General features: G+C 38.1%; 1 protein-coding gene across 25 annotated transcripts in view; it reads left to right on the top strand.

Moving 5' to 3' along the window:
- CEP112 (centrosomal protein 112) overlaps positions 1-13,131 on the top strand; it is a 554,108-nt gene that overhangs the window by 172,184 nt on the left and 368,793 nt on the right. The gene's annotated exons all lie outside the window — the stretch shown is intronic.

Genomic DNA, 13,131 nt, shown 5'->3' with positions numbered 1-13,131 from the left:
CTCGAAGTAAACTAAGGTTTCTGCTATCAGTCTCCCTCCCTGGTGAATGTACACTAGAAAGGGAATATTGGAGCTCAGTTCATCTGTATCCAGTAGCCTGCTGACCATTCCTATTCTATTTCACTTCAAGGAGCAGACCTAAATCCTTTTTATTAGGTGTCATAACTACAGTGATTCCCTTTCCATGCGGTATCAATTGGCCTAGCTTTTTAATAACGTTACTTGTTAATGTATATTAGTTGTTTTCACTGTAACTAAGATTTGTTTAAAATAATAACAATCTTTAAAAGAAAAATAGCCATCATTGTTCATATTGCATATGTTCCTAACATTATTTACATTGGAAGAAAATGTTGCTCAGCATGCCACTTTTTATTTTACAATTAATTTCATAATCTCCCCCTTTTACATTGACATCTGTTTTTCTTTCTTTATTAAACCTGCTGTGATCTCAAGCCTTGAAGTTTTGATGTCTTATATCCCTCTCAGGGAATATCCTTTTTGATAGCTCGAAGACCTGACATAAATCTTCCGTAGCTCTGGACTATGTAATTGTAGAGCTAAATGGGATGTATAGGGCTTTTTTTGTTGTTGTTGTTAGTGTTACAGGTGTGCACATTCAATAACTTTTGGTATAAAACTTAGTTCTAAATATCTCTTCAGGGGGAGGAAATGCCATCTGAATGACATTATTTTATCCTGCCTATGAGACAGCAGCAGGACAGGAGCATAGGATTCTAACTTGTCTTTGAGGTAAAAGAAACAGCATCAGATGCTGTCCCTAATTTAAGCACACACATATTATGTAATGGTCTTTATTGATCTCTAGTGGCTATTGTCTGCTCTTAAGATCTTTGAACATCAAACAAATAATAAGTAGTAAACCAAAATGTCATTGTTGATGAATTGTCCTCATCTGTTAAATCAGGAAATGGTTAGACTAAATGATTTGACTAGCAAGGAAACACCTGCCCCCTACAAATAACCTATTGCTTGTTTTCCAAACAGTTCCAGAGAGTAAAAGATGGTGCTGTTTACCTAGAGAAACATGCCAGACATATGTTAAGCACCTATGTTCTAAAATGTACTGAATTGAAATATCTACTTAAAATCATTCTGATGGAACTGTTTAACAAATGAGATACGAAGTCTAATGGAGTTCACAATCCTTAAAATATAGTTATTCCAATGCCTAGCAATCATGCACGCTTTTTAAAATCATGTTTAAAATAGTCACAGCCTTATATTTAACATATTGGATAGTATTTTTGAACTACCACTGACATGATTTTTAAGAGTACGTGTGCCTTTAGTGATGTTTTAAAACATGAAATTGTGCAGTGAAAAGATTTATAGAAGTTATGCAATCTAATCACCCTTATTTTTCATATTGGGAAGCAGAGGTCATAGCAGTTAAGAGGCATTGTGGAGTTATTCAGCTAGTCAGTGTTTGGGTCAGTACCTCCTCTGTGCACTTTACTATGCTATGGTGTCTGCCACAGTATATCTAGTTTCTGATATATAGCACAATCTCTTTCTTATCTACACAATATTCCTTTTGTGATTACCTAAATTCTTGGGATGCAAGGGAGCAAAAAAATATATTCAGTGAATATTCAATAAATGTGCTTATGGCTACTTAAATCAATTATTTATAGCAAATTCTCATGTTTGAAAATATATTATGTATCCTTGACTATCTGGTTTGTGTTGTCATTACCTATCACTTTCAAATACTTTTCTGGTATTAACAATTTAAAGTGGGGAAAGGATTATAAGCAAATCATTTATTGCTTACTACCATTTGTACATTAAAAAGGAAGGGGTGGAAATAGCATTATCTCTTTCTAGGTTGTTTGTTCTTTAATTTTCTTTTAGGTACAAACAAGGATTTTTTTTTTTTTTTGAGACAGAGTCTTGCTCTGTTGCCCAGGCTGAAGTGCAGTGGCACAATCTCAGCTCACTGCAATCTCTGCCTCTCGGGTTCAAGAGATTCTCCTGCCTCAGCCTCTCAAGTAGCTGGGATCACAGGCATGTGCCACCATGCCTGGCTGATTTTTCTATTTTTAGTAGAGACGGGGCTTTCACCATGTTAGCCAGGATGGTATCAATCTCCTGACCTCGTGATCTGCCTGCCTCAGCCTCCCAAAGTGCAGGGATTGCAGGTGTGAGCGACTGCACCCAGCACAAACAAGGATTTTTTTTTTAACCCACCAAAAGTATTGATCTGTTCTCTTTTGCCAAGATCTGTATGCAATGATCTCTCACTTTTCTGGTGTTTACTTATGTCACCCACAGCTGTCTGGAATATAGGTTAAAAACTAAAAATGCAATCCAAAAAGGCTCTTAAACAATACAGATATATTCAATTAAGAAAAAACAAATTTAAAACAATACTTATTGACTATTGGAGTATGGGCTAGATATTATCCTGGGTCCTAGGGATATAAAAATGAGAAACAGCTTCTACCTTAAGAAACCCCCAGCTCAAAAGTATGGTCATTGACACATTGATGTTTACCTCAGAGGGGAGTCCCTTATTTTCCCACCCAGATAATTTCATTCTAATAATTTTAGAAGCAATAAATTAGATCAAGGTGCTTGTGCTAGCACACTGACCAGTGTCAAGAAATGGCAGCTAAGAACTTGTCAGAGGTGAAGATTCAATAATTAATGATAAAAAGCAGTTACAAAAAGACAAAATTGGCAATTCAGGTACTACTTTCTGAAAAGGTAGACAGACTAAGAGAATTACTGTATTGTGGCACATTGTGATTTTGGGTGTTCACAATAACCTTGAGTTATTCAATCTGAGGAAGTAATAATAATGTTTCACATATACTGATTATTTATTATGTTCCTAATATTGTTCTAAGGTCTTTACATCAAATAATTTATTAACTTATCACAATTCTTTGATATACTCATTGTTATCCCAGTTTTTCAGAGGAGCCAACTGAGGCACAGAATGTTATGTAGTTTGTGAAGGAACAGGGACACAAATCCATGCCATCTGATTATGAGCTTGGACTCGTAATCATCGTGTAATTTTAGAGATAGATTTTTCTCAAAAATTGTTAATTGTTTGAAGCTTCCCATTTAAAGGCGTAAATCTCAACTGTGCTTTTATGTGGCAGTTCTGAGTCCCAGAAAAAAAAAATCAACAGTAAATAGAGGGGAAACTACTGGTACATGGTACATTGGAGGCACAGTGCCAATTTGCAAAATACTTATTGACTTGTCAGCAACTCTGATAGCAATTCCTTGTTGGTTTCCCATGTAACATATCATTTTAGAGTACCAGTGAAGCAGGCTGTGTAACATATCATTTTAGAGTACCAGTGAAGCAGGCTGTGGCTTGAGGAGAAACGTGCCTCCTCAGTAGAGCAGTGTAACCTAGTTCAAACCCTCCTGGGAATTGGTTTTAGCTGTATCTCTGAGAGAGAGATCACACTTAGAGACACGTAATAGAAGCACGGTTACAGCCCCTGTAGTTTTTGTCAAGCAGCAAACTGAATGGTGTTCTGAATATCAAGCACCAAGTCTGAGTGGTGTACGGCGTTCAAGAATGAGTAGGAGAACAGAACCAAAATGGAGTCTGTGGGAAAGCATTATAGAGGAAAGGAATGAGAGCATTACACAGAAGATTCAGAGGAAGGAGTTTCTCCTGAAAATGTGTTACTCCGGAAGAAAATGTTTAAAAATTCACCAGTAGCATACAAGAAGATACGATATCTATGAAGGAGGAACAGACACCATAAGGAAAGAAAGGGATGAAGTGAAAATTGTCATAAGGAAATCGTAAGGAAACCAAAAGTACAATAGCAGACTTACGATCACATAGTTGCTGGTTGGGTTAGGTCAGATTTTGTAAAGAATTAAATCAGCGATATGAAGGCAAGGCATAATGACCTTTCAGACTGCAAAAGAAAGGGACAGAGAATCAAAAATTTTGAGGAAGGTGATATTAAGGCAGAAAATAGAAAACCAGTATATAACAACTGATATTTCTGAAGGAAGGCTCAGAATAAAATAACACAAAAATAACTAAAGATATGAGAAAACTTTTCAGAAGGTCTGTGTATGTAATTTTAAAGATTTCACTCTTTATCAGCTAAAAATCAATACAAGATTAAAAAATGTTTGAATTACAGTACAAAGAGAATGATTTTTATAAATGCCCAGACCCCAGGGGGAGGGGAAAGCAAAGTTTAGATGACTTTAGTCTTCTTATTTGCAAACCTAAATGTCATAAAACAATAGAGAAACTTAACGTGTGCTGTGTTTTAGGCCAAAGTGTTGTGACCTAAGAATCTTATACCTACAATTTCCTTCATGTATAAAGGCAACAGAATGACATTTTTGAATGTGCAAAGCCTCAGAAGATATATCACTAGGATATTCTTTTTGAAAAATAAAATTACTGGATGATGGACTTTAATCAGCCTAAGGATAAGCAAAAGATCAAATCAAACAAAAAAAATACTCAAGAACGAAAAAGTACTGGTGAATGCCAAAATTAAAATAGAGATGAATTTAAATATTTATTGTGTACACAATATAAACAATGGAAATGTCAGAAGAGAATCTTGAAAAAGAAGGTATGTGAAGTTAAAACAATTTAAAACCACTATCTGCCTCAGCATCTCAAGATTATATAAAAGAAAACCAAAATGACTAGGAGAGGGAGAAGTAAACATATGCCAAGCTATTATTTTAACAGGGCAGAGGTATTAATTTTTAACTTGCTAAATATTAGAGGGATGTAGGTTAAAAATAATTGTGAAATATTTATGGCATCATTAGTGTAATTAAAATCTGTTTCCAAAGACGATGTCCTTGACAAAATACCAGCAAACCAAATTCAACAGCACATTAAGTGATCAGGCACCATGACCAAGTGGGTTTATTGTTGGGATGCAAGGATTGCTCAAGATAGGTAAATCAATAAATGTGGGAAACGATGGCTGACTAGATGCAGCTAGAAAGAATATCTGCCACCAAGGGGCTAGGACATTGGGAAGACTGGCACATTCCAAGTCGATCTTCAGAGGAAAGTTACTAAGAGTGGACAGAGGGAGGACAGAGACACTGGGCTTAAAGGGGAGGAAGCTGGGAATCCTGCATGGGGCTGCCACACACTGGGTCTTCTTCCTGGCTCCTAATGTCTCCTGGGGAATGGGTGAGTTGAGCAGGCAAGGAGCGAGCTGCTCTTGCTTTGGACCTCTGGAATCCTGGCAGCAGAAGACCCCATGACCCCCACACTTGAGCTGGCAGAGAGAGTTGCTTAGAGAGATGGTTGGGGCAGGACTCCAGCCTGTACAGAGCCCAGAGAGTTTTGATGCGGGAATGTCTGCAGGGGGGCATGGCCGGGGATGCCCATTCCCTCAGGCTGGCCATGTTCCTCTAGGAGACTTTAGCCTTAAAAGAATTGTTGAACCTGAACAGAGCAGATGGGGCCAGTCTTACCTGAACTCTCCCATCGGCTGGCCTCTCCTGGGACCATAGCCTGGCTTTGCCTGCTTACAGTGCAGTCTCAGATGCTCAACCAGGATGCCTCCCTAGGGCCCTCATCATAGCTCCTGTGCTGGCAGACTGTGCCAGATTGTCAGAGAGCTCCAGCAGAGTGGCCCCCACTGACCTGCACTGGCCCACTCACACTCTCCCTCTACTGCAGCCTCCCCCATGCTGCTTTACCAGCAAGCACTCACCCATGGCCATCCTCCTATTGCCATATTGGCACATGTGTGCATGGGTGAACCTTGCCCTTCCATGCTGGTGCAGTGATGTGCGTGCATCCCACCGCGCCATTGCTGCCAGCGTGTGTACCCGTCCCCCACCTGCTGCTGTGTTGCAGTGCTGCCATTTCTGGTGTGAAAGCACTCAGGAAGGCCAGTGGCCCTGCCTCCCACCACGATTGCCACCAGTGTGAACATGCACAAGGAGTTTGCCAGCCCCACCCCAGCCAGAAATCCACTGCTATGCCAACACTGCCCACCAGTGTGAATGCACACACAGATGCCAGTGACCCCTCCCCTCCATGGTGCCACTGCTGCCACTGTGAATGCGCATACAGAGGCTGGCAGTTGCTGGTCTGCCAGCGCCCCACCCCAGCTGACAAGGGTGAACCCTGGTGTACTACCACTGCTGCTGGCACATGCAAACAAGCATTAATCACATTGCCACTGGCTGATGAAGCGCTTTGGCTGGCACCACTCATTGGAGTGTTGTGGCCATCGGACCAGGAACACTTTGGCCCATTTAACACAGCAGGTTCCCAACTTTGAGGGACCAGAGAACAAAGCCAGTGACCCGATACCAGCCCCTTAGAGTTAGAGTATACAGTGTGGGAGTGTTGAGCTGAGCCTTGGCTCCTCAAAATCTACTAGAAATGAAGCCAGTCGATGGACCCCACCTTATGCCACAAACCCCCAAGGACATCAATGGAGATAAAAGCAAAAAACAAAACAAAACAAAAACCCCACCATCCAAAGGACAGCAACTTCAAAGGTTGAAGGGACATGAGCCCACACAGATGAGAAAGAACCAGAGCAAGAACTCTGGCAACTCAAAAAGCCAGAGTGTCTTCTTACCTACAGACACCCACACTAGTTCCCCAGCAATGGTTCTTAACCTGGCTGAAATGGTAGAAGTAGAATTTAGACTATGAATAGGAACGAAGATGATTGAGATTCAGGGGAATTTTGAAACCCAATCCAAGGATTATAAGGAATAAAATAAAATAATATAGGATATGAAATATGAAAATGCCATTTTAACGAAGAACCAAACTTACCTGATAGAGCTGGACAACTCACTTCACGAATTTCAGAATACAATCACAAGTGTTAACAGTAGAATCAACCAGGCTGAGGAAAGAATATCAGAACTTGAAGAACAGCTATCTGAAATAACTCAGTCAGACAAAAATAAAGAAAAAAAAAGTAAAATGAAAACAACTTCAGAGAAATACGGGATTATGTGAAGAGACCAAATCTATGACTTATTGGTGTCTCTGAAAGGGAAAGAAAGCAAGTAACTTGGAAAATATACTTTGGGTTATCTTTCATAAAAATTTCCCCAACCTTGCTAGAGAGACCAACATTTAAATTCAGGAAATGCAGAGAACCTTTGCAAAGTACTACACAAGAAGACCATCCCCAAGACACATAGTTATCAGATTCTCCAAGGTCGAAATAAAAAAAATATTAAAGACAGCTAGAGAGAAGGGGCACGTCACCTACAAAGTGAAGCCCATCAGGGTAACAGCAGACCTTTCAGAAGAAACCGTACAAATCAGAAGACATTGGGGGCCTATATTCAGCATTCTTAAGGAAAAGAATTTTCACCCAAGAGTTTTATGTCCCAGCAAACTAAGCTTTATAAGCAAAGTAGAAATAAGATCCTTTTCAGACAAGCAAATGCTAAGCGATTTCATTACCACCAGACCTACCTTATAAGAGGTTCTGAAGAGAGTCCTAAACATGGGAAGGATAGACCGTTAACAGCCACTACAAAAACACACTTAAGTACACAGGCCAATGACACAATAAAGCAACCACACAAACAAGTCTGCATAATAACCAGCTAACAACATGATGACAGGATCAAATAAGCACATATCAATACTAACCTTGAATGTAAATGGGCAAAATGCCCTAATTAAAAGGCACAGAGTTGGATAAAGGCAAGTTGGATAAAGAGGCAAGACCCAATGGTATGCTGTCTTTGAGAGACACATCTCAGAGGCAGTGACACCCATAGGCTCAAAGTAAAGAGATGGAGAGAAATATACCAAGCAAATGGAAAACAGAAAAAAGCAGGGGTTGCTATTCTAATTTCAGACAAAACAGCCTTTAAATCAACAAATATCAAAAAAGACAAAGAAGGACATTGCATAACGGTAAACTGCTCAATTCAGCAAGAAAACCTAATTATCCTAAATATATATGCACCCAACACAGGAGCACCCAGACTCATAAAGCAAGTTCTTAGAGACCTATGAAAAGACTTAGACAACCACAGAATAATGATGAGAGACTTCAATACCCCACTGACAGTATTAGTCAAATGTCAGATCATCAAGGGAGAAAACTAACAAAGATATTCAGAACTCAAATTTGACACTTGACCAAATGCATGTATAACATCTACATAACACTCTACCCAAAACAACAGAATATATATTCTTCTCATCTGCACATGGCACATACTCTAAAACCAAGCACACAGTTGGACACAAAACAATCCTTAGCAAATAAAAAAAGCAAAATTATACCAGCTACACTCTTGGACCACAGTGCATTAAAAATAGAAATTAATACTAAGAAAATCGCTGACAGCCATATAATTACATGGAAATTAAACAACCTGATCCTGAATGACTTTTGGGTAAATAATGCAATTTAGGCAGAAATCAAGAAATTCTTTAATGAGATTAAATATAAAATGTACCAGAATCTCTGGGATATAGCAAAGGCAGTGTTAAGAGTGAAGTTCATAATGCTCAGCACTCATATCAGAAAGTTAGAAAGATCTCAAGTTAACCACCTAATAGTACAACTAGAGCAACCAGAGAAATGAGCAAACCAACTCCAAAGCTAGCAGAAGACAAGAAATAACCAAAAGTAGAACAGAACTGAAGGAAATTGAGATGCGAAAAACCATACAAGAATACTTCCCAATACTGAACCAGGAAGTAACTGAATCCCTGAACAAACCAATAATGAGTTCCATAATTAAATCAGTAATAAAAAGCCTACCAACCAAAAAAACCCCAGGACCAGAGGGATCCACAGCCTAATTCTAGCAGATGTGTAAAGAAGATCTGCTACTATTCCTACTGAAGCTGTTCCAAAAAATTGAGGAGGAGGGACTCCTCCTTAACCCATCCTGTGAGGTTAGCATCATACTGATACCAAAACCTTACAGAGACACAACAAAAAAAGTAAGCTTCAGGCCAATATCCTTGATAAACATTGATACAAAAATCTTCAACAAAATACTAGGAAACCAAATTCAGCAGCACATCAAAAAGCTAATTCACCACAATCAAGTATACTTTATCCCTGGGATGCAAGGTTGACTCAACATATGCAAATCAATAAATGCGATTCATCACATAAACAGAACTAAAGACAAAACCCACAGGATCATCTCAATAGCTGCAGAAAAGGCTTTTGATAAAATCCAACATCTCTTCATGTTAAAAACCCTCAACAAACTAGGCATTAAAGGAACATACTTCAAAATAATAAGAGCCATCTATGAGAAACCCACAGCCAACGTAATACTGAGTGGGCAAAAGCTGGAGACATACCTTTGAAAACCTCAGCAAGGCAAGGATGCCCTCTTTCACCACTCCTATTTAACATAGTACTGGAAAACCTGGCCAGACCAATCAGGCAGGAGAAAGAAAGAAAAGGTATCCAAATAGGAAGAGAGGAAGTCAAATATCCCTGTTTGCGGATGATATGATTCTATGCCTAGAAAACCCCAAACTCCTTGATCTGATAAACAACTTCATCTGATAAAAAAGCTATATTTTTTCAGGATACAAAATCAATGTACAAAAATCACTAGCATTCTTATACACCAGCAACATCCAAGCTGAGAACCAAATCAAGAATGCAGTTCCATTCACATTAGCCACAAAAAGAATAAAATACCTAGGAATACACCTAACCAGAGAGGTGCAAGATTTCTACAATGGGATAAAAAACATTGCTCAGTGAAATCAGAGATGACACAAATAAATCAAAAAACACTTCATCCTCATGGATAGGAAGAATCAATATTGTTAAAATGGCCATACTCCCCTAAAAAATTTACAAATTCAATACTATTCCTATCAAACCACTAATGACATTCTTCACAGAATTAGAAAAAACTGTTTTACAATTCATATAGAACCAAAAAAGAGACTGAATATCCAAGACAATCGTAAGCAAAAAGAACAAGCTGGAAGCATCACATTGCCTGACTTCAAACTATATTATAAGCCTACTGTAAGCAAAACAGCATGGTACTGGTACAAAACAGACACATAGATTAATGGAACAGAATAGAGAACCCAGAAATAAGGCTGCGTACCTTCAACTGTGTGATCTTCAGCAAAGTCAACACAAAAAAGCAATGGGGAAATGACTCCCTATTCAATGAATGGTGCTGGGATAACTGGCTAGCCATATACAAAAGATTGAAACTGGACCCTTTCCCTATACCATAAGCAAACATAAAGTCAATATGGATTAAAGACTTAAATGTAAAACTGAAAACTGTAGAAATCCTGAAAGTTTACCTGGAAAATACCATTCTGGATATACAAAGTGGCAAAGATTTACAGTCAACAGAGTGAAGAGGCAAACTACAGAATGGGAGAAAATATTTGCAAACCATTTATCTGATAAGGGACTAATATCCTAAATATATAAGGAACTAAAACAACTTTATAGCAAAAACACAAATAACCTGATGTTTAAAAAATGGGCCAAGGACTTGAATAGACACTTTTCCAAAGAAGATATACAAATAACAGGTATATGAAACATTCTCGACATCACTAATCATCAGGGAAAGGCAAATCAAAACTAAAATGAAATATCACCTCACACTTGTTAGAATGGCTTTTGCTAACACACACACACACACACACACACACACACACACACACACACACACACACAAAGGGATAACAAGTGTTGGCCAGGATGTGGAAGAAAGAGAGCGTCTATACTCTGTTGGTGGGAATGTCATTATGGCAAACAGTATGGAAGTATCTCAAAAAATTAAAAATAGCACTACCGTATCATTCAGCAATTTCCACTTCTGGGTTTATATCCAAAGGAAATGAAATCAGTATGTTTAAGAGATATCTACACTCCTATGTTCATTGCAGCACTATTCACAAGAGCCAAAATATGGAATCAAGCTATGTATTTATCTGTGGATGAATGGGATTGACCTAAGTGTTCATCTATGGATGGAAGAAACTGTGGTATATATATATAGTGGAATACTATGCAGTCTTAAAAAAGAAAATCCTGTCATTTGCAATAACATGGAAGGTCCTGGAGGACAAGTACTGCATTATCTCCCTTATACATGAAATCTGAAAAAGCAATCAAACTCCTAGAATCAGATAATAGAATGGTGGTTACCAGGGGCTGGGTGGGGAGGGATGTCAGGGAATGGGTAGATGCTGGTTAAAGGGTACAAAGTTTTAGTTTAGGCTGGTCAGAATGGCTCATGACTAAAATCCCAGCACTTTTGGATGCTGAGGGAGGTTCACTTGAGGGCAGGCATTTTATACCAGACTGGGCAACATAGTGAGACCCCGATTCTAAAAAAATATGATCCAGGTGTGGTGGTGCGTGCCTGTAGTCCTAGCTACCTGGGGGGCTGATATGGGAGGATCACTTGAGTTCAGGAGTTTGAGGTTACAGTGAGCTACCATTGTGCCACTGTACTCCAGCCTGGGTGGCAGTGAGACCCTGTCTCAAAAAAAAAAGTTTTAGACAGGAGGAATAAGTATCTGGAGATATAATATGGTGATTATTATTAGTAATAATCTGTAGTATACTTGAAAATTGCTAAGAGAACAAACTTTAAATGTTCTCATCACAAAAATAAGTATATGTATGATATGAATATGTGACTTAGCTTGATTTAATATTTCTACAATGTATACATATATCAAAACTTCACACATATGTATATACGATTTGTCATTTTTCAATTAAAATAAATTTTAAAAACACCATGTTTTATACCTCAAAGATGTATAATTTTATTTGCCAATTATATGGCAATAAAGCTGGAAAAATCATTTTCTGTCTCTATGTGTCAATCTGTCAGAACATGGAGGAGTTGAGGACAGTAACAAAAATGCCATGTATAAAAAGTAACATAAAAAATTAGGAAACAGGAAAAAACGGCATAAATAGTATTTTAGTGCTAGCAATAAATCTAAGAAAAAAATGTATGATTTGGGCCAAATTCAACTTGCGAGAGAACTTGACTAAGAAAGAACGATTAAAGCAAAAGGAGAGGTGAATATGTGTAAGTAAACACCAGTGTAAGATAACATCTCACATATTAGTTTCTCCCTTTAACTTTCTTCTGAATTGTCCTTCCCCCACCCTTTCACTTGAATACATTGACTTTTCTCTGTGTGTTTTTCCTAAATTGGTGGGTGATTTGTCACTTAAGATTTTATTTTTTACTGATATAAAAACATGTTTCCAGGATCTTTGTATTAGGTCAGATCTGAATTTCATTTTGAGGTTTTAGTCTTTGACTCTCTACATTAAAAAGACTAGATTTGCATTGAAATGGTGCTTTTGTTGCTTTAGTAATGTTTGTACTCTAGTATAGTATGCTTACTATGTGCCAAACACTGTAATACATATTAGGGATCCAAAATAATAATTAAACACTTGAACGTGGTAAAAACTTGAACAGCAGACTTCTTTTTGCTGCATGTAAGATAAAATAAATGTAGTGGCAAAAATTTGCAAGACAAGCTGCTCTTTCTCTTTCACATAAGACAAATAGTCTTTATGAGATACTTTAAATTTACCATTTAAACTATGGGGGAGGGTGGCTACAGGTTCCTAATTCTCTTGCTTTTTCTTCTCTGCCTCTCAGTGTATTCTTACTTTTGAGATTATCATCATAGCAGCCCATAGAAGCTTTTCGATATTATCTTGGAAAATGTCCTGTCTACCCTCACTTTCTTTCAGTTTATAAGCAAACATTGATTTTATTAATTTATTTATTTACTAAAACACTGAGAGCAGAAATCCAAAAGAATTTTTAAAAGAAGAGGTTAAAGATAGGGTTTGAGTTAAATAGGTCTCCATTTAAACTGATATAAATAGCTAACTACAGGTATTTTTGGCTAGCCCTGATTCAGTGTTTGATATAGTTTGTCATAGTGTATTTATGTTTTGTTGTTGTTCTTGTCGTTTCTCTCTTAAGCCTGTTGGCCACTCGTTTCACTTTCAGCCTTACCTTGCTTACCAGCAGGTCTGTAGCGGGTATTCCCACCCCACCAAGTAACTTGAGCTTTCCCACCTCCCAGCTGGGCTCTGCATCCTCAGTTGCCATGTATGTAGAGCCATGGCTGCT

The sequence above is a fragment of the Pan paniscus genome, chromosome 19, assembly GCF_029289425.2.
Source record: "Pan paniscus chromosome 19, NHGRI_mPanPan1-v2.0_pri, whole genome shotgun sequence".
NCBI classification, from domain to species: domain Eukaryota; kingdom Metazoa; phylum Chordata; class Mammalia; order Primates; family Hominidae; genus Pan; species Pan paniscus.
Note: the sequence above shows the minus strand (reverse complement) of the source record. Positions and strands in the feature narration are given on the sequence as shown.